Source organism: Amblyraja radiata, chromosome 7, assembly GCF_010909765.2.
Source record: "Amblyraja radiata isolate CabotCenter1 chromosome 7, sAmbRad1.1.pri, whole genome shotgun sequence".
Taxonomy (NCBI): domain Eukaryota; kingdom Metazoa; phylum Chordata; class Chondrichthyes; order Rajiformes; family Rajidae; genus Amblyraja; species Amblyraja radiata.
The window spans coordinates 52299948-52322661 of record NC_045962.1 but is presented as its reverse complement, the minus strand read 5'-3'; positions in this window follow the sequence as shown (position 1 = coordinate 52322661).

Genomic DNA, 22714 nt, shown 5'->3' with positions numbered 1-22714 from the left:
ATCCTATTTGCAACACAGGTCAACATTCTGTTTGGATTCTTCATTGTTGATGATCCTGCACATTGACTTTCAGCATTTCATATTCAAGGACATCCATACTGCTTGGAATACCAATGCTCATCAGTGTCATGTTATTTAAATAATATTATGATTTTTTATTCTTCCATTCAAAGGCAACAATCCTACAATTCCTCTCATTATTTTCCAACTGTTCACCTAACCTGTCCATATTTCTATCATGTTTGACATTTCCTTATCTTTACCATATTTTCTTGTGATGTAGGAGGTCATTTTGATTGATCGAGTCTATGCCACCACACAAAGTAATTCAATTTCATTCCCTGCAACCTATCCTCCCCAGATTCCTATTTACTCTCCCTCAAATTCTACCACTCATCTCCATACTCAGGGTAATGTCACTGAATCTCCAAACCTGCACACCTTGGGATGTTGGAGAAAACTGGAGCAACCGGGGAAACCCACATGGTCACAGGGAGGGAGTGCAAATTCCACAAGGAAGTCAGGATTGAATCCGTTGCTAGAGCTGCGAAACAGTTGCACTGTTTGTTTTACCACTTTGCCACCATTATTTTCCACTATTAATTCCCCATTCCAACTTCTTAAGGATGATTGAAGACACAATCTGAAGAAGGGTCCCAACCCGAAACAACAATTGTCCAATCCCTCTCCAGATGCTGCTTGATCTGCTTGGTTTCTTTAACAGCATTTTATTTTCATATCATTTTAGAAACTCTTACAATTTGTTTTCTTTTCATTTGTTTCTTCCAAGTTACGCATTCTATTTACTCCCTCTACTCATTGTTTCTCCATTATTTTTAACCTTTGATAGTTTGTGAAATTCTCCCGAGCTACATACCTTCTATTATATGCAGGTAGATAAAAATGCTGGAGAAACTCAGCGGGTGAGGCAGCATCTATGGAGCGAAGGAATAGGTGACGTTTCGGGTCGAGACCCTTCTTCAGACTTCTATTATTTGCAACTTCCTAAACCATTTTTCTTTTTCAATCTAATACAGGTGCACAACCTTTTATCCGAAATTCCAAATAACGAAAAGCTCCGAATAGCGGACATTTTTTCGGTCCTTGAAGAAAGGTCCTTGAAGACGTTCACCGAGGGCGGCCCGCAGAGGTGACAGCGGAACCTCCGGTCGGTCCTCGAAGAAAGGGGAACTAAATCCCCATTCATAAAAGAGAAGGTGAGGGTATATTGCGCGGGAGGGTTAATAATTGACAATCTGCTGCTGCCTGCCCGCTAAGTTAAAAAGTTCCCACGGTAGACTCACGATACACAGTGTATCGTGAGTCTTGCGTGGGAACTTTTTAACTCAGCGGGCAGGCAGCAGCAGATTGTCGCTCCCTTCAGTTTCACCCCACCTACACCCCTCTGCTTCCCGGCCATGTGTGTGACCCCTTCCCTCCCCTCTCCAGCTCCCCGCCCATTGCACCGGCGCGGGGGCTTTGCACTGTCTTCATGTCGGCGATGCCAGCAGGTCAGTGCCCGTCACCGGAGACGTCAGGACCAACGGGACACCGACCCCCAGGCCCACTGCAAGCACGGAGATCCCAGAGACCCACAGCCAGCAGCAGCCCAGCCCCGTTCCAACTCCAGAGGAAAACTGCAAACTGGCCGGAGACGTCAGGACCACCAGAAGCCGTTCCCCGATGGGCCGCTACGGAGACAAGTAGCAGTTCGCCCACAGCCCGAGCTGCGCCCCCTCATCGGGACACCGACCCCCAGGCCCACTGCAAGCACGGAGATCCCAGATCAGCAACTCCAGCCCAGCCCCGCTCCAACTCCAGAGGAACACGCTCCCCGTAGGGGCAGAAGCTGATGGTGTGCAAGGTACATCTTGTTCTTGGGGTTGCGCAGCTCGGGCTGTGGGCGAACTGCCACTTGTCGCTGTAGCGGCCCATCGGGGAGCGGATTCCTCTGGAGTTGGAGGGGGAGGGGGGTATTGTGCTGTTTGATCGCCCCCTACTATCCCAGGGACAGGGAGACACAGCGGCTTTTGAGAATGGTGGGCAATCACTTCCAAAGTTCTGCCCACACAGTCAGTACACCTCTCCTACACTTGTCTCCCGCACTAAGATCATCTCGCAGAGAATGATCCCAGCCTAACCCTCCCTATTCTCTCCTATTCTGCAAGAAAAAACTACATTGAAGACTCAAACTCGCGATCGAGTAACTGCTGGGATCGAGGCGCAAACTTGCGACCTTGCGGATATGAGCCGAGCACTCTACCACTCAGCCAGCCGTTAAAATCTACGCTAAAAATCTTCCATTCCGAAAGCCGAAAAATTCCGAATTACGAAAAGTGTCTGGTCCCAAGGCTTTCGGATAAAAGGTTGTGCACCTGTACCATCCTAACAGATTGATCAGATTGTTCACAATCTTTATTTCTCAGTAGAACATTGGTTTGTTGGGAATTTAAAATATCTTGTCAAATGTCTGCCATTGTTTACGAACTCTCACACTTTTTAATTGAAATTCCCTTCCCACCATGGTAAACCCATTCCTCCTATAGCATTGGCTTCATTTAAATGTAAGATCAACTTCAATCTTGCTTGACATTCAAATCAAATGAGAAATTATACAATATTTTACCATTCTTCCCTGATAATCCTTTGCAACGAGACTCAATCTAGTTTCATATCACATGATTTAAAATTTAAAACATCCTATTCTCTGGTTGGGAACACAATGTTTCTTGGAAACTCTCAAATGCATTCCAAAACTCAAGACCACATCTATCAGTTTGTTTTGGCAAGTCTCTTTCTGGTCCCTAGTGCATTATAATATTTTTTTGTATGTCCATTATTTTTTATTTGATATGTCAAGACAATGGACTATTCCCACCAATGTATTCTGTCCCTTATTGTTCTTTCCTCTACCCAAACTAATTCTAATTTCTGATCTGAGCCACGATCCCTTCTCACTACTATCCTAATGTTATCTTTCATTGTCATAGAAAGCACATAAGGTATCTTGTTTTTCCATTCTTTTCAAGATGTCATACCTTGGAATGTTTTTGTAGTGATTCGACCCATTTGTCTATGTTAATAAATATTGCAATTATGGCCAAAACTGTGGCTCTTGAATTCTAGTGTGTGCATCTGTGTAGTTGCTTACTTTGGGCCCAAGTAGAACCACTTTAAAAATGTTATAAATCGCAAAAAGCTGGAAGCAGTGATGCAAATAGACTTGTGGGCATGTGGCAGCACTGGCTTGGAGTTGCAGGGGTCGGCCTGGCCAACCGATGTTGTTGACTGTGCCATGGTGCTGCTGCAGGGCCTCCAGCAGCACACTCCACCAACACATCAATCCAGACACATCGACCCGCGAACATCATCCTTCAGTTCACATGATCACCACTCTGTTTCCGTGCACCTGTGTGCCTCCCGCAACCAACCTCTGAACCCCCAGAGCATCTGATTTTTCTCTAATGTCACTCAGTTCCAGTGCAAGCTCATCAACATGAAACATTCCTTTATTCCTCTTTCTGCTGCAAAATATCTGTCATTTTCTGATTCCAGCACTCCCCTTGCCTCCAATGATCTAATAATTTTTTTTAAATAAAAACTATAAAAAACAGGTCGGAACAATTGGAATTAGAAAAACAGCTTGATTTAGAAAATGTGATTGGTCCATCTACTGTTAAACATAATAAGATAGCAGCATTAAAATTTAAATTAAATCAGATCCTCTCGGCAAAAGTTGTTAAGGTATTTCAATACACTAAGCAAAACAATTTCGAATTTGGTGATAAACCGCACAAACTTCTGGCACGCCAACTGAGAAAATGGAAAAAGATCACACCATTCAAAAAATTAGATCAGAAAAAGGTGAGCTGCTCACACTACCCAAAGATATTAACAAAACATTCCTAAAATTCTATCAAAATCTATATGCATCCAAAACATCAGCCGACTCTGCAAAGATCAAGAACTTTCTTGACAATTGCAACCTTCCATCGCTTAATGAGGAGGAACGAGAAGAATTAGGTGCTGAGATTACAATAAAAGATATTGAAGAGACCATTAAATCACTGAATCGTGGGAAAACACCAGGTCCAGATGGATTTAGTAATGAATTCAATAAAAAATTCAATTATTTAATTTCCCCTCGCCTACGAGCCCTTTATATACATGCTTTTAAAGAACAGACTTTATCACAAACCCTTGCCGAATCAACCATCACAGTCTTTTATTTTAATCAGTAATGAGTCGAAAATAAGTAGAGAAATAAAGCATGAAATGTTCAGATAAGGTGATCCCGGCCTCGACTGGAAAAATGTCAATCGGAATATGTAAAAATGTTATCGTTATCGCCTAATGTTTTTGCGAAGATGTAAAGCCAACCACATATACACACACATATACACACTAACAAGATCAGAGTTTTAATAAGTATATGATTCTGCTGTTCTTTAGAAGCTAAACCAACCATATTGAAGCTATGGCCTTAGAAGGCTTAGGAAGTTTGGCATGTCCAACTGGAAACCTCACAACAAAAAAAGCTGTACCTTGTAACTGTACCTTGATACACATGTCAATAATAAACTAAACTCAACTAAACTGGAAAATCTCATTCATCTGGAATGTTCCCATTTATCGTCATATGCATGAGTATGGGTAACAAGTACTACGAAAAATCTTGCTTGCAGCAGTACCACAGGCTAAGCCACAAAAACAAATTAAACATAAATTATACAAAATTCAAAAAGTAGGAAGACTGTAAGGAAGTCCATGGTAAGTGCAAGAAGTGGGCCATTGTCGAGCTGGGGTTAGGGTTACGTTTGATGGTTCAAGAACCTGATAATTGTTGGAAAGTAGCTATTTCTGAATCTGGTGGTGTGAGATTTCATGCTCCTGTACTTCCTGGTAGCAGTGGTACCAGTGAGCTGTGGTAGCAGTAGATGGTAGCAGTGAGAAGAGAAGAGCGCATGGTGGGGATCCTTGATGATAGATGTCACCTTCTTGAGGCAGCTCCTCATGTACATACTTTTGATGGAGCACTAGGTTGGAGAACAGGAGTTACTCTACAAAGCATCCTATAAAGATGGGAGATTAAAACTTGAGATGCTGTGTAGGTTGGGTGGCAGGGGCTTGGAATGCAACATTATTCTATGGCATATTCTGCCTGAGTAGACTGAGTGCTCGCTGAGGTCAGGAGTGACTGAAAAGGAAAATTACTGACAAATGAGTCATATCATCATATGGAACGGATTCTAGATGTACTGAAACTGACAAAACATGGTTCACGCTCAAGTACCAGCCTCAGTCAGGCTTGAGAATCAAGAGGGAATTCTGATCTAAACAGGATTGTTGGTCACTGAATCATGGACATCAAAGAAACCAAATGTATGAGTGCTTGGGAGAAATTCTTAAAGAAACTGTACCCTAAATGTGACAACTTCTAAGCAAAAAAACAAAATAGGTATTTTATTAAAATGCTAAAAAAAGAATTGTCACAGGGGCAAAGAATTGCACTAAAAACTGCACCCAAACCTAAAGTGTTTTTCTTGGCAAACAACACTGAAGTGAAAATCTGTAAACTAACTCTTTCAAGAACTGAATGAGGATTTAGTTCACTGATTGACTGCCAATAACAATCTTCCGAGCCATAATAAATGCTCCTTGAAGTAGCTAAGACGGTACGGTTGAGGCAGGAGACAACAAGATAGCGAACATCTACTGTGAACTGTTCCCCTTTAATCATTTGAAAGTGAATCCTTTAGAATCCAGTTTTCTTAACCTCAGTTTCATTTAATTCTCCCGCCAACCTTTTGATTGTTGCCTTCGGTTTTTAACTGCAGCAAAAGTAGGATCCATTGATTAACCAAGGCAATCAGTCAGTCCTTGGTACACACAAATATGGGGAAGAAAGCACAAAGACCTAAACCAAATGCATTTAAAGGCAACGTGCATTCCTCTATGTGACGATTTGCAGGTGCTCATGATAAAAATTGTACTTCCAGCAGCATTAAACTCAATATCACAACCTTTAAGGCTCCCTCATGCCTGGTCGATTTCTTGCCCATTGCTTGAATATGGGTTCAATGGAATGCACTATTTATAAACACTGTATTGTTTCATCATGGTGAGAATTCACTGCCCATTCAGATCATTTTGAGGTCCAGGATCCTGGGCCTAAATTTTTTGCTTGTTCACAGGCACATGATGGCAAGATTTACTGTGTGATGTTTATTGGTATAAATCCATCCATACTTGCAAAGAATGCGGGCAGATGCCTGGAATTACACTGCTGACTGCGCATCATGCAACAACACTGAGATTAGCCATGCAGGGATGGAGGTTGCTTGCCAAGACAATAATTTCAATTATTCCTCTAAAAATGCAAACTGAAATAATAAACAATAGACAATAGGTGCAGGAGTAGGCCATTCGGCCCTTCGAGCCAGCACCGCCATTTAATGTGATCATGGCTGATCATCCACAATCAGTACCCCGTTCCTGCCTTCTCCCCATATCCCCTGACTCCGCTCCTTTAAGAGTCCTATCTGGCTCTCTCTTGAAAGCATCCAGAGAACCAGTCTCCACCGCCCTCTGAGGCAGAGAATTCCACAGACTCATAACTCTCTATGTGAAAAAGTGTTTCCTCATCTCCGTTCTAAATGGCTTACCCCTTATTCTTAAACTGTGGCCACTGGTTCTGGACTCCCCCAACATCGGGAACAAGTGTCCTGCCTCGAGCGTGTCCAAACCCTTAATAATCTTACATTTCAATAAGATACCCTCTCATCCTTCTAAATTCCAGAGTGTACAAGCCCAGCCGCTCCATTCTCTCAGCATATGACAGTCCCGCTATCCCGGGAATTTACTTTGTGAACCTACGCTGCACTCCCTCAATAGCAAGAATATCCTTCCTCATATTTGGAGATCAAAACTGCACACAATATTCCAGGTGTGGTCTCGCTAGGGCCCTGTACAACTGCAGAAGGACCTCTTTGCTCCTATACTCAATGCCTCTTGTTATGAAGTCCAACATGCCATTCGCTTTCTTCACTGCCTGCTGTACCTGCATGCTTACTTTCATTGACTGATGAACAAGGACCCCCAGATCCCATTGTACTTCCCCTTTTCCCAACATGACACTATTTAATTAATAATCTTCCTTCCTGTTTTTGCGACAAACTGGATAACCTCACATTTATCCATATTAAACTGTACATGCCATGCATCTGCCCACTCAACCAACCTGTCCAAGTCAACCTGCATTCTCATAGTATCCTCCTCACAGTTCACACAGCCACCCAACTTTGTGTCATCTGCAAATTTGCTAATGTTACTTGTAATCCCTTCATCTAAATCATTGATATATATTGTAAATAGTTGCGGTCCCAGCACCGAGCCTTGCGGTACCCCACTAGTCACTGCCTGCCATTCTGAAAGGGACCCGTTAATCCCTACTCTTCGTTTCCTGTCTGCCAACCAATTTTCTATCCATGACAGCACTCCATCCAAATTACCATGTGCCCTAATTTTGCCCATTAATCTCCTATGTGGGACCTTATCAAATGGTTTCTGAAAGTCCAGGTACACTACATCCACTGGCACTCCATGCTGACTTGGACCGATCCTGTTACTGCTATCCAAATTTGCCGCTATTTCATTTTTTACGATTGACCCCACCACCGATGTCAGGCTAACTGGTCTATACTTCCCTATTTTCTTTCTCCCACCATTCTTAAAATGTGGGATAACATTAGCTACCTTCCAATCCACAGCAACTGATCCTGAATTTATAGAACATTGGAAAATGATCACCAATGTGTCCACGATTTCTAGAGCCACTTCCTTAAGTACCCTGGCATGCAGACCATCAGGCCCTGTGGATTTATCAGCCTTCAGTCCCATCAGTCTACCCACACCATTTCCTGCCTAATGTGGATTTCCTTCAGTTCCTCCATCACCCCAGATCCTCTGGCCACTCGTACATCAGGAAGATTGTTTGTGTTCTCCTTAGTGAAGACGGATCAAAAATACCTGTTCAACTCATCTGCCATTTCCTTGTTCCCCATAATAAATAACCCTTTTCAGTCTTCAAGGGTCCAACTTTTTTCTTAACTAATTTTTTCCACCACATACCTAAAGAAGTTTTTGCTATCCGCCTTTATATTCTTGGCTAGCTTACCTTCGTACCTCATCTTTTCTCCCCATTATCTTCTTAGTTATCTTCTGTTGCTCTTTAAATGTTACCCAATCCTCTGGCTTCCCGCTCATCTTTGCTATGTTGTACTTCATCTCGTTGATTTTTATACTGTCCCTGACTTCCCTTGTCAGCCATGGTCATCCCTTACTCCCTTTGGAATCTTTCTTCCTCTTTGGAGTGAACTGATCCTGCACCTTCTGTATTATTCCCAGAAATACCTGCCATTGTTGTTCCCTGCTAGGATATCTTTCCAATCAATTTTGGCCAGCTCCTCCCTCATGGCTCCATAGTCCCCTTTGTTCAACTGTAATAGTGACACCTCCGATTTACCCTTCTCCCTCTCAAATTGAGGATTAAAACAACATATTATGGTCACTAGCTCCTAATGGCTCATTAACCTCAAGTTCCCTTATCAAATTTGGTTAATTGCTCAACACTAAATCCAGGATTGCCTTCTCCCTGGTAGGTTCCAGTACAAGCTGCTCTAAGGATCCATCACAGAAGCACTCCACAAACTCCCTTTCTTGGAGTCCAGTACCAACCTGATTTTCCCAGTCTACCTGCATGTTGAAATCTCCCATAACAACCATAGCATTACCTTTACGACATGCCAATTTTAACTCTTGATTCAACTTGCTCCCTTTATCCAGGCTACTGTTTGTGGGCCTGAGGATAAGTCCCATTAGGGTCTTTTTACCCTTACAATTCCTTAGTTCTATCCATACTGACTGCACATCTCCTGTTTAAATGTCACCCCTTGCAAGGGACTGAATTTCATTCCTCACCAACAGAGCTACCCCAGCCCCCTCTGCCTACCTGTCTGTCTATTCGATAGGATGTATACCCTTAAATATTCAGTTCCAAACAGATCAATAGGTATCAATAAATTTGGTTTCAGATTTCAGATTGTTCTTATGTTAGACTATCTAAGTTCAGGCTGTTATGAAACCGCTTGTGAGAGGTGATCCCTTATTTCTGTACTTTCATACATTTGGAAATCAATGTTCATAATTTGATTAAACATACTACATTGCCACCCCAAAACCCAATCCATTTCCACCAGAAACTGCAGCCTAACAAACCTTAATCAAATACTTAGTAACAAATCTCCTGTTGTATGGGTTCCAATAAATCAGTTTTTATAAGAGTGGCAGTTTTTATTCCATTTCAAATTGGCAGGAAAACTAAACTGTCAGCACTGGGTCAAGGCACACATTCCAATCAATCCCCACATCAAATGGTAGCCGTATCCTATTTTTATAATAAGACCCTAATTTCCATCATACTAAAAATAAACCCATTGCCCGAAACAGGCAGGCAATCAGGTCACCTGACAGCAAGCCATTTTACATAATTGTGGCCAGTAAGGCCCCAGATTCCTCTTTGAATTTTTTCTAGCCTGGTAATGCCAGATGGAAGGGATTTATTACACCAGCTACCTCCTCAGACAGTCCTACACCTTTCTGCACTATTTGGTAGTCCACATGCTGCCACACTACTCTTCCTGTCTCTAATAAGTCCTCTATCTATGTTTCCCTCAAACATCATTAGTTATGCTAGAAGTAAGAAATGAAGAATCAAAGATGGGGTCAAAATTGCACTCCTGGAGTTGTGCCAGAGAATAGAATGAGAGGATTATTGTAAACAAGTTTATTAACCTACGCGGTCTTTAGTGCTGTAGAATGGTTTTGCTGAAAGTTAGCGAGGCACTGCCCAAGAAGACCTTCCTCTGTGGGGTCCTTGAGAGCTTGCAGCTTACATGTCCTGTTAATGCAGATGTTTTCGGACCAGGTTACCATAACAGACCAGGTTGGATGGCAATTGGTCATCAGTACTTTTCATGGCACAGTTCCTGAGAATCATCCTTGCTGTCACTTGCATGGGTAATTGTATCACCAAATAGCTGCCATGTCTGGACTGGGACGTTGCCATGAAATCATGCTCTCTGATGAAACGGGATGTTGGTAATGACAAGCCTGTGCTCCAAACATTTTGTCAGAAGGATCCTTTTGGACAAAGAACTTTGCATTTAGCCGTGGGATTGGAGAGTAGCCAATGTTGTTCCTTTGCTTAAGAAGAGAAATAGAGAGAATCCAGGGAATCCTCATATCAGTGGTCGGGAAGCTGTTGGAGAAGAGTCTTCCGTATAGGATTTATTCCCATTTGGAAAATAATGGGTTAATTAGGAACAGTCAGAATGACTTTGCATGCAGCAAGTCTTGTCTTGCTATTTGAATTTGTTTTTTCAAGAGGTGACAAACAGATCGATGATGATAGGGCAGTGGGTGTTGCCTGCATGGATCTTTGTAAGGCATTTGATAAAGTTTCCTATGGTTGGCTGATCTATAAAATTAAGATGCTCAGGATTAACAATGATTTGGTCATATGGATTCATAACTGGCTTACTAGTTGAAGGCAGAGCGTTGTGACGGAAGGGTGTTATTCAGGCTGGAGGTCTGTGACCAATGGAGTTTCACAGGGATCCGTGCAGGGACCCATGTTGTTTGTGATGTATATAAATAACTTGGATGTAAATGTAGATGGGTTGCAGATGACACCAAGATTGTTGGAGTTGCAAACTGTGAGAACGGATGTGAAAGTATACAGCGGGATATAGATCAGCTACCAAAATGGGCAGAGAAATGGCAGATTGATATATTTATCCAAGCAAGTGTGAGGTGTTACACTTTGGGAGGTCGAATACAAAGTGAAAAGATACATATAATGGCAAAATCTTCAACAGAATTTATGTAAAAAGGGATATTGTGATCCAAGACCATAACTCAGAAGTAGCAACACGTCGATATGTCCAGTGCAGACATTGTGGGCCGAAGGGCCTGTTCCTGTGCTTTACTGTTCCAGGTTATATGTTTAACTTCAATCAACCATGCCTTTGTTCCTTCTTCTGACCATATACAAAGCAATCGCAGTCACAAGTTCTTCTGCAAGCCAATCTCCTTTCTCCTTCAATGTGTTTGAGAAGAAAAACAATTCTAAATTATTACATAATATTTTGCACATGGTGTTCAAACTTTGAAAGTGTCTATAGGCCAACAGAATGGTGAAAATCTCATCAAGCTGCATTATTTTAATCCATGGATTTGAATGAAAATTAACTTGTGAAAAATTAAATTTTCAATAGGCTCAAGCATTGAGGTATTAATGTGCAAGAGTATTGTGTTACCAAGAATGGCTTATTTTATTTTAGGCAATGGGAAAAACTGGCATTCATAAAAAAAATAAAGTAGGAATTAGTATTGTGACAATTGCATATGATAAAATATTGAGGAGGCTTTAGGAGGAAAGCATGGTTTGAGTGGACGTGGCTTTAAAAATATTATACATATTAGGCTTGTTAGCAAGACTAAAGGCCATTAAACTGATGGGGCAGTCACTGTGTAGACATGAAATTGGCAAAGAGACAAAAAGTAGAATGAAATGGTGAAAAGTTGTTTACCAGCCTGAAGTGAAGTATTCACTCCGGTTGCCCAAGGGGTGATATTGGAACCAGAGCTCAAATTATATTTATCAATAACTCAGATGCTGGTGCACTGGGTATAATTTCAAATCCTACCGATCGCAAGGCTTGGAAATAGTGTGGAGAATAGTGGCAGACAGAGCCTAATGATGGAGAGGGATGTATGCATGGTACAATATATCAAATGCAATGCCAAAAAGTATTAAATTATGCCGTTTGTGTGAGTGGTAATATTCATTAAAAGGTTCAATTTTAAAACTGGTGTGTGATCGGTTGAATAGTTCATATACAGATTCTTTGAAGATGACAGGACAACTAATAAAAGCATATAGGATCAACGTTGTTATAAATAGAGGAATAAAGTATAAAGGCAATGAATTTATACTAAATCTGCAGAGATTACTGGTTAAAACTCAATCTGGAATATTGTAACCAATTCTTACAACTATATATTTTGTCAGGAAAAGCCTTGGGGAGAGAAGGGATTTATGTTTCGAGAAAAGTAAAATTACGACTGTCCTCAGAATGAGGGGGGTTAAGGGGAGATTTAATGGCAAGAATTTGAGCATTTTTGATAATGGAGCTCTGGATAACTCTAGCATGCAGCGCCTGAAAGAAACTGGTGAAACGTTCAACAGTAACTTTCAAAATGGAATAGGATGAGTACTTGGAGAGAAAAATCCTACAATGCCTCAAAGAGAAAACAGGACTGAGACCACTTGGATCACTTGAGTGGAAACAGGCCCTTTGGCCCACTGAGTCCACACCAACATTAAGCACCCATTCACACTACTCGGACATTAACTGCATTCTTTATTCTCCTCACATTCACATTGATCCCTTAAATTCTATCTCACCTTGAACAATGAAGGCAATTCCCAGCCACCAGTTACTTACAACTTTCAAGTCCTTGGAAGTCCCTGGGGATAGTGAGCATCGGGGAGGAACCCACTCATTCCCACACAGGAGGAACAGGCAAACTCCACACTGACAGTATCCAAGATCAGGATTTAATCAGAGTCTTTGGCATTCTGAGACAACGGCTCTATAAGTTGTGCCACAGTGCCGCTCCTCTTTCAAAAACCAAGCACACTGAACCTGTATCACAATGTATGGATGACCTGTTGATTATCATACTGTTGTTTGTGAGAACTTCACTATCTATATTACTAAAAGTCTGATCTTGACCACTTCCTGTTGTTCTGTATATTGATTTTAGAAAAAACGCTGCCACTTACGGCTGTGATTTTTGGCCATCTTACACAGAATCCCCCTCCGCTGCGCAGGACAAGAGGATTTTTCCCATCGATGAAAAATAAAAGAGCTATTAATGTTTTTAAAATGTTGAGATTATCTCTCCTGAAGGCCACGCCCCTTCCGGAGGGACTATAAAACCCGGAAGTGTTTAGTGCCTCAGTCAGTCTCTGCAAGATAGGGGAGCGAGAGGGTCACATCTCTAAGTCTGAGCTGTGAATAACACTGAACACATGTCTACTAAAATGTGAGTGGTTTTACTGACCTGTCAGTGCCCTTAATGTGATTTGAAAATATAGTTTGGAAATGCTAAAGCTGTGTTGCCTATGGTTTGGAAATGCTAAAGCTGTGTTGCTTTTGGTTTGGAAATGCTAAAGCTGAGGCCTTTGGTTTAGAAATGCTAAAGCTGTGTTGCCTTCAGTTTGGAAATGTTAAAGCTGTGTTACCTTTGGCGGCGCGACTCACCCGTTGCGGCGGCCCCTACAGCCTGTCTGTCTTTTTATTATTTTTTGTCTAGTTAAATGTAGTGTTAGTGTTTTTTTAATACTGGTTTTAAATGTGTATATGTGGGGGGCGGGGGGGGGGGGAGGGGGAAACTGTTTAAAATCTCTTCTCTGTCCGGGAGACCCGACCTTTTCCCTGTCGGTTCTCCGTTGTCGTTGGGGCCTAGCACCATGGAGCGGCCTCCAACCTGAACGACCCGGGAGCTCGGGAGACTGCGGAGACTGCGGAGCTGCGGACTACTCACCATCGTGGGGCTGGCCGGCCTCGGAGCGTGGGGAGCAGTGGTGACTCGCTGCTGCGACTCGACTCCTGGGGTTCGGAGGCTCCTGCAATGCAACCGCAGGTCCGGTGGACTGGGAGAGACCGCAGTCCGGTGGACTGGGAGAGACCGCTTCCCGGAGCTCCCGCAACGCGACTTCTCCAGCCTGTGTCGCGGGGTTAGAATGTCCCGGAGCGGGACGTACATCGCCCGGCACGGCTTCATGGCCGTGGGACATTCCAGCGCCCGCCGGGGGCTCCAACATTGTGACTTTTAGACCGGGAGCGGGGCCGTAAATCGCCCGGCATGGCCTAAAATGGCCGTGGGACTTACCATCGCCCGCCTGGGGCTTGGACATCGGGAGAGAAATGGAGAACAGGGGAGAGAAAAGACTTTGCCTTCCATCACAGTGGGTTCACTGTGATGGATGTTTGTGTGAATTAAATTGTGTGTATGTCTGTAGGAAATTATCTTCGTTTGTATGGCTGTGGAAACGGAATTTCGTTTGAGCCTCACTGAGGCTCAAATGACAATAAATGGTACTGTATTGTATTGTATTGTATTGTATTGTATTGTATTGTATTGTATTGTTTGGAAATGCCAAAGCTCTGTTGCCTTTGGTTTGGAAATGCTAAAGCTGTGTTGCCTTTGGTTTGGAAATGCTAAAGCTGTGTTGCCTAATTAAAGCTGCCTTGCCTAATTAAAGTTGCCTTGCCTAATTAAAGTTGCCTTGCCTAATTAAAGTTGCCTTGCCTTCTATATAATTAAAAGTCTAATCTTGACCACTTCCTGTTTGTGCTTTATATTGATTTTAGAAAAAACGCTACCACGTACGGCTGTGATTTTTGGCCATCTTACTCAGAGTCCCCCTCCGCTCATCAGGTGGCGAGGATCTTTCCCATCGATGAAAAATAAAAGAGTTATTAGTGTTTAAAAAATGTTGAGGTTCTCTCTCCTGACAATTATGCCATGAAGGCCACGCCCCTTCTGGTAGGAGGGGAGAGGGACTAAAAAACCCAGAAGTGTAGGCGTGGCTCAGTCTCTGCAAGATGGAGGAGGGAGAGGTCACCATTCTCTATCTTTAGTGGCCTTGCACCGTGCTTGAAGTAGTAAGAAACTGCACTTGAATTTGGTGGCCTTGCACCCTGCTTGAAATGGAATTTCAAGGAATAGCCGTGAGTCAACTGCCAGCCCACCAGCCGTGAGTGAGTGAGCTGCCAGCACAACAGGCTTGAGTGACTGAGCCGCCAGCCCAAGAATGCATTCTGCCCACAATGTCCATATTAGCCTTCTGGAAACCAGTCCCTTCAGCCCACAACACCCATACTAGTGATGCTGGGATCCTAGGGTCCCACTTAGTCTAGTACATCACTAAAAATCTAGTGGGTTTTTTTCAGTGCATCCTTGGGGTTTGGGCATTGTTGAAAGTCAAACTTTTCACTAATTGTTGCTGGACCATTGAAAAAGCAGTTGAATGTTAACCCTTAGCAGTGGGTTGAAGTCGCATATACAGTAGATCCAACTAAATAAGGATGGCAAAATGGTCATCCAAATGGACATTAAGGAATTTGATGACAATCCAACGGTTCCATTTTCACCATTACTGATACTGGCTCTGTTCCAGATTCATGTAAGTAAGACGATTAAAATTCCTTGGATGGTGAGATTGGCCACATCTTAGGATTTAGATTTGTTTATTGTCATATACACCAGGGTGCATTGAAATTCTTTGTTCACATGAAACTCACAGTGTACATGGTCCAAATTTCTGGATTATTCATCCATTTGATGCCAGGAAACACTATAAACTGTAATGTTTTTACTTTAGAAAACCAAGGACATGGTTGCCTGTAGATTGCTTTGGAACACGCTGAGGTTATGTATTGTGCTGAATAAATTAATAAAATCCTTATTTTTAAAATTTCAAACGTTCATCAGCTGTTTTATACGATCCCATTGAAAGTTGTGCTTATGTCGGGAAATTCAAATAAAAAGTACATTTAATGTTAAACTTTGTCCTGAAAGATTGACGGGAACTGTCACCGCAAAAGTAGAGCCAAAAAAAGAATTTAATCATGGACCGGTCAAAACTTTACAGAGACAGTGCCCCAGCCCCTGTCCCAGCCTCAGCCCCAGCCCCAGCCCCGGATGCCAGAAAGCGGCCAGGAAAACCCAATGGGGGCACTGGCGTGGATTCACACCTTCATCACTTTACACCCAGGAGTAGAGGCGTCGTCGAGTCAGCTCAGCCAATCTAGTGACGGCAGCAACCCCCAATTTCTAAAACCTATTTACAGAGGGTGGAGAAAGATTAAGATACACTCGTGACATAAAGGCTGAAGTTGGTTTCGCGTTTGCAAAAACGTGATTTTCTGAAATAAACTGTTATGAGATGCGCACCTGAAGTATTCAATGTCCACCGTGTAACATTATCAGGGCCAGAGGGGTTGGTAAGCAGTATTTATAGTTTAGCATTTGTATACGAAAGCCTCAGGTGCAACTCCAATGTCGTTGGAGTTGCACCTGAGGCTTTCAGGGGTTGTCGGCAGAGGCAGGGATTGACATCTGTCTCAAAGTTTTCTGGTTCGCTGATTTCTGGAGAGAACACCAGCAAAGATTCCTTCCAATAGCGCGCCATGGGTAGAAGGAGGAGATCGCGGGCAGCAAGTTGGGGCTTTCTGTGGATTTCTGTGGAGTACTCAAAAAACTGGGGTTGGTTCAGCTGTCTAATTCCTGCAAGATCCACGAGAGCAAGATCTGGACCACAGTGTTTTCTAAAAATATTAAGCACTGCAGGGGATAATGTTAATTACCAATGTCTGGCAATAATCTCTGGAGCAGATGTATTCAGTTGAAACTATTGTAATGAAAATCACAGAAACACACGAGAGACTGCAGACGTTGGAATCTTGAGCAAAAAGACACAAACTGCTGGAGGAATTCATCGCGTCTGGCAGCATCTGTGGAGAGAAATGGACAGACGACGTTTCGGATGGAGACCTTTCTTCAGATCTTTCTGCCCTCCACATGTGCTGCCTGACCCGCTGATTTCCTCGGGCAGTTTATTTTTCTATTGATGAAAATTACAGTGTGTTAGTGGAGGCTGGTAGCACAACTCAATATCACTGCCTGGATTGTAAAAGTCATAGAGTGATACAGTGTGGAAACAGGCCCTTCGGCCCAACTTGCCCACACCGGCCAACATGTCCCAGTTCCACACTAGGCACACCTGCCTGCGTTTGGTCCATATCCCTCCAAACTTGTCCTATCCATGTACCAAGATAAAATGTTAGCAAAATAAGAGTGAATATGTATTTCATACCGCGGTTTTCTCAATCTTAGAACACACGAAAGCGCTATAACAATGGTGTATAGCTCTGTAAAGGGAATAAACATTGTGAAAGGAAAGAGGATTTACGATCAGGAAGAATAACCGATTTCACAATATCCACACTATACTCCAGCCTTGGCTCCACAACTACCGAAAATATATTGATTCCTGATTTTAACATTTAAAATTAAGACCCAGAATTTTTTTTTCAGTTGCATAGTTAAATATTCTTACCGACGCTTATCCAAAGGAGTGTCGATTTAGACTCCCCTTTCCAGCGAAGAAAACTATTCCTCCTGATTTACTGATCCAAAACTAAACTAATAGGAAACGATTATTGTTCCCGAAATTGTCTAATTTGTGTAATCTCCCCCCCGAAACGAACCTTTTGAGTCTTGCTGGCATTCAAATGGATCTGCACAACACTCCTCGCAATGTCAGTATATGTTTGTACCCAATGCAGTGTGGCTGTGAATACATTCCCCACCCTTGCGTGTGTTCTTTAATGTTTATTTTATGTAATATTTGTTGTAATATTCCCGGCAAGTGTTTAGAGCCGGGAATATTACAACGAAAAGTATAAATTTAGACGGTTAATCACTACAATAGCTGTACGTTTGTACTACCTTTGACTATTTTGGTACCTACGGCCTTTAGAAAGATTAATGGCAATATATCTCATTGCTGCAAGGTGCAATCAGCAAATCACCCCAAGATAAAGTGTTTAGATTTATTGGTGGGAGGGGTGTAGTGTGAAATCAATTGGTCCAAAGAATATCAATGAAATGTATTGCTCACCAACGCGAATGAATACACCAATGGAATTCACGGCGAGGATCCCTGTCGCTTAACGTGGGTAACCGCGATATTCCTTCAGGCTGTGACGCCTCATCGGCACGGGGGAGCGTTTATTAGTTAGTCTCATTAACCGGCAAACGTGCCTTTTACACAGATTGTAGACAGGTGCAACGGCCTCTGCTCATAAAGCGAGCAAAAACTCATTAGTGTCCCGTCTCACACACGTCAGCCTCCCGAGGGCTCTTTAAAGAAAAAAAACCTGCCCGCAGTGATATCCGAATAAGAAATTAGAATGAAATGATTGTCAGTTGCATCGATTCTTTTTAAAGTCTGCTGTTAGCATTGCAAAGAAAACAATTACTAATGGAATCCGTTTGACTCTTACAGCTATACTTGATTGGAATGAAATTCAAGATGAAAACGTGAAGTGGAAAGTGCAAGACCTCTCCCCTCCCCGCCCCCGCCCCAGAAGGGGAGTGCAAAATGGGAAATGCCATTCTTGCCTTTCTGCGTTTTAAATACATTTGGAAACTCCAGTTGACAATTTCAGGTGCACTCTTTTCTTACGGCTGCGTGGTCTACGTTGAATCTAATTGGGATTAATGCTGATAAACTGCACATTCGCGCACAAAAGCTTCACGTGTAAAATTATACGCATCATTAAATACACGATTGAATGTGCTTTTAATGTAAATGTAGATTAATGTACGATTAAGCCATGTTACATCAGGGATAAATTGTATAATTTACGCTGCTAGCGGGAAACAAGCGTTGGAAGGGTTCGATTCTTTAAACTGCCAATGGCGAAAACATTTTCAGATATAACCCTGGCAATGTCTATAAATAGCCGCACAAGAGAAGAAACTAATATGTGGACAAATGATAATAAATAGAGCAAGAGAAGTACGGCGGACACTGCAGAAGCACAAGTTCCTCTCCACAGCAACTGCCTAACCTGCTGAGTATTTACAGCGGTTTCTGTCTCATCATTCTTGCACATCTGTAGTGTCTTTATAACTGAATTTTGTTCTCTATGTGTGAAAACAGCCATGTCTGCAGCTTCTGTGGTGATGTAGATAGCACCAATTTCAATTTTCCACAAAATTGGGGAAAGATTTGCATTGATGCAGCTCAGCGTACTTGTTAGTTTCAGACCTTCCGTGCAATACTGTACGGTTGCAATCAAGTCCATGTTGGGGAGCAAAGTCACCCACAAACAGATTGTCCGTTTTGATTATATGGAATGGGAAATAAATATTGGTCAGATCACCGAGGAGATCTGATTTCTCTGTGATAGTAGCCAGATATACATTATATCCGGCGGGAGACCACGCGTGGGATCTCCGGTATGGTCGCTTTCCCTCAGTTCTGCACGACAATATTATGCTAGAGGTCTGTGACGAGAAGCTTGAATGCTGAACAATCCAACCCTGAGTTACCGAGTCGCAGGTGACGCTGACGCGCTCTGGGCTACGGGAGCAGTGGCTGGCGCTGTTCTATTATAATGGCCTATGAAGAATTGCCATTAAATCAATGGATGCTCCTCTGTCTCCCGTGATTCCATCAGAACCGCTCACTCTGCGGTTATGGTCAAAAATAGAATTTAACCCAAAAGAGGCAATTGACTATTCACTTTTGAGCTGGATCCTTGGAACTGAGTGCGGGGGAGTGGGGAACAATGCAATGTAATAAATCTGGCATTGATTTAGATCACATGGGAACGCAGCTGGACATACAGCAGTGAAGTGCGTGTTAAGAGCGAAATGCCGGCGCGTCGCGGAGACTCGCTCTGTGCAGCTGTGAGGGTGGATTTGGAACCAAACTCCTTCTTGCAATGATGCTCGGCTCAGCCGTGTCAGCTCGGCAGGAGCGGATCTGGCGCCACATCAAATACCTGCCACTTGATCACTCGTTTACACGCACCCGGCACAGGGTAAAACGAGTTCAGCTGGAGCGGCCAGGAGTCGGTTCGGACAGTCTCCTGCACCCAAGCCTTGAACCGACTTAACAAAACATTATTATTTTGGCCGTCTCGGAGTGACCGCTCACGTATAGAGCAGATACGAACTGTGAAATCATCTAATAGTACCTGAAATGTTTCGACTCGTAACAGGAAGCCTCTAGTACGGGTTAAATATATACACATAACACTCGCTTACCATCTTGGCGTAATTATTTTACATTCCAGCATATAACGGCTGAATGCATGTGCTAAGAAGCTTGGTTTCTCGATTCGCCCGACCTGACGCACATATATAATTAAAAACTATACAACCAAGTTATGTTAAACCGATAGCGCAGCTAAAGTTGGGATCTAGCTCATGCATACATTGTACGAGAAATAAGTATTGGGGCACATTATTATAGTCTCACCTTCATATAAAGGCACAGAGTGCCTGTGTAATTTGCACCAGCGCAATATAAACCGGCCAGTCCAACAGTGGTAACCGGACTGAGCGGATCCACGGTTTGACGACCCCGCAGTTACTTTAGTTGGAACATGATGAAGGGTCTGAAGAAGGGTCTCGACCCGAAACGTTACCTTTTCCTTCGCTCCATAGATGCTGCCTCGCCCACTGAGTTTCTCCAGCATTTATATCTGCCTTAATTGCAACATGAGGTGTGTTTGATTCGGAAAAACAGATTTCATTGTTTGTAGACAAACACAGAACCAAAATTAGAATACCTACCGCTGACAAATTGTTTGGAAGGCGAAAATCTGTACCCATCATTTATAGTAGCTCTTAAACAAAATACAACTAACTTGCCCCTCTCATTGCATTTTTCTCTAAAGAAATGTTAATTAAACTTAATGAATCTTCTTCAGCATAAGGCACACGGAAACATTGGTGGATGCTATCATGATGAACTACCCGAACCATAAAAGGTATGTCCCAAGCGCACATACATTTACTTGTATAATGTTTATTAATGCGCATTCCACGATATTATACGTTTATTTTTAGTGATAAAAATGGTCAATGCCTGATTCGAAGTACAGATTTTACACTTTGGGAAATATCATTAAGCATGAATTTAAAGTATACCAAGGTGCTTTAAATCTAATTTGACAACGTTCCTAATCTAAGGCAAGAGACGCCCTTCCTCTTTTGCACAGTCTCGCTGATCAAAAAGTCATGGCGGGATCCATAAATCTTTTATTTTTTCTGATTCACAAGAGAAATAGGGAGGTGGGAGGTGCCGCAGTTTTAGTGTCAGGTCATCTGGGGATTCGCAGGTTAAATGCACATGATGTAGGACTAATGAACAAGAGATGGATATCATCTTCCTGGTCTTGACCCATGAAGGACCGACAATACTTTGAAGTTAAGCGAAGCTGTTTTTTAATTTAGGATTTGCAAATACGTCCATGTGCACCTAGAATATTCTCCCTCTCTTCCTCTCCCCCACTCTCCCCACTCCACCCCCCCCCCCCTCCCTCTCTCTCTTCATGTTTTTAAGATATTCTCCGCCCACAGAATGTTAGCAAGAGTATTTAGAATGTTAGCAAGCTTTCAAATGGTTGTGCATTGTGATGGAGGGTAAAATATACAACGTGGGAAAGAGAGAGAAACCCAGTAGAACAAACACTCTTGCAAAGGTTAGATCGAAAACAGTACTACCTGGTTCCCACAATGTATCATGGCCTAAGTATATGTGACATGCTTTGTGCAGAAAATAACTGTTCGTGTGACAAACTGACTAGTTAGAAACAGAATCGGTGGAAGTGAAACATTCTGATCACACGCAGAAATGTAGAGATGAGTTGCAGCCAAGTTAATGCCACGAGGCACAAGATTGTATTGTGAAGGAAGCAAGGGTTTAGCATGGCAGCAATCTGTGTACGAAGCTGTACGACGCTTCAACTTGCCTCTTTAGATGAACAACATCCGGAAAAGATCAGCGAATGCATTTGAAACGATTTACATTTTTCTATAATTTCTAAATGAAACTTTCCATGTGCAACAAGTGAAGGGTTGCTTTTGGTGTATCTGACAAATGGAACAGAGGCACTCATCCCCTAATTGCGAATATCATATTGAGTTAGGCTTCGATCAAAAGCCTGTTTATATTTATTTGGCAACGACATTGTTTCTATTCGGGGGCATATTTTACAACTATATGTGGTGCAGCCGCCAAGTTCCAATGCAGGGTCCGCGCACGTTTAAAACGCCCTGCTTCCAAGTTTATTTCGCGAAATGGTGAACAGTGTTCGGCCCATTGTATGCGGGGTTTGCTTATTGACTCACTCATTCGTAAAATATAGGGGTTAGCCGGTATGCGAGGTGAATTTCAGACACGAAGTGACTCAGGGCAGACGACATATCTCTCTGTGAAACCATTGTAGGGCGCGAGAGAAAATACATTTTATGGGACATTTTTGGATACTTGATCAGACCCATGAGTAAAATCACAGAGTCAATAGCCCATTCAGTCTCAATCGAGGTGGCATACGTTTATGATTGAAAGAACGTGCTTTATCTATAAAATGTTCAGATTCACCCGCTGATGAGTCTCATCAGGATCACCGATTCTGAAGCGAGATGGCGAGGTGCCTGATCTGAAATTAACTAAAGATGCTCACTGTATATTCACCATGTGAAGTGAGTATGCTGGTGGAGAGGGAGGGGAGTGCGGACAGAGCCATCTTTCAGATTAAGATGGTATGTTGAACATCTTGATCACTGTAACGCATTCCCCTCCCCTACTCTCCACTGGGACCAACCTCAATATATTGCCTGAAGGGACTGCAGATTGAAAAGGGAGAGCTGGAAATGAGCGGATGGCGCCACGCACAAATGGGCGCAAACTCAGACTGGGGACTGCACCGTGGGACAGCCCTGTTGACTTCTCGCAACTGTAAGGAGTAGCAGCTATGGTTGGCCAGTATGCCCA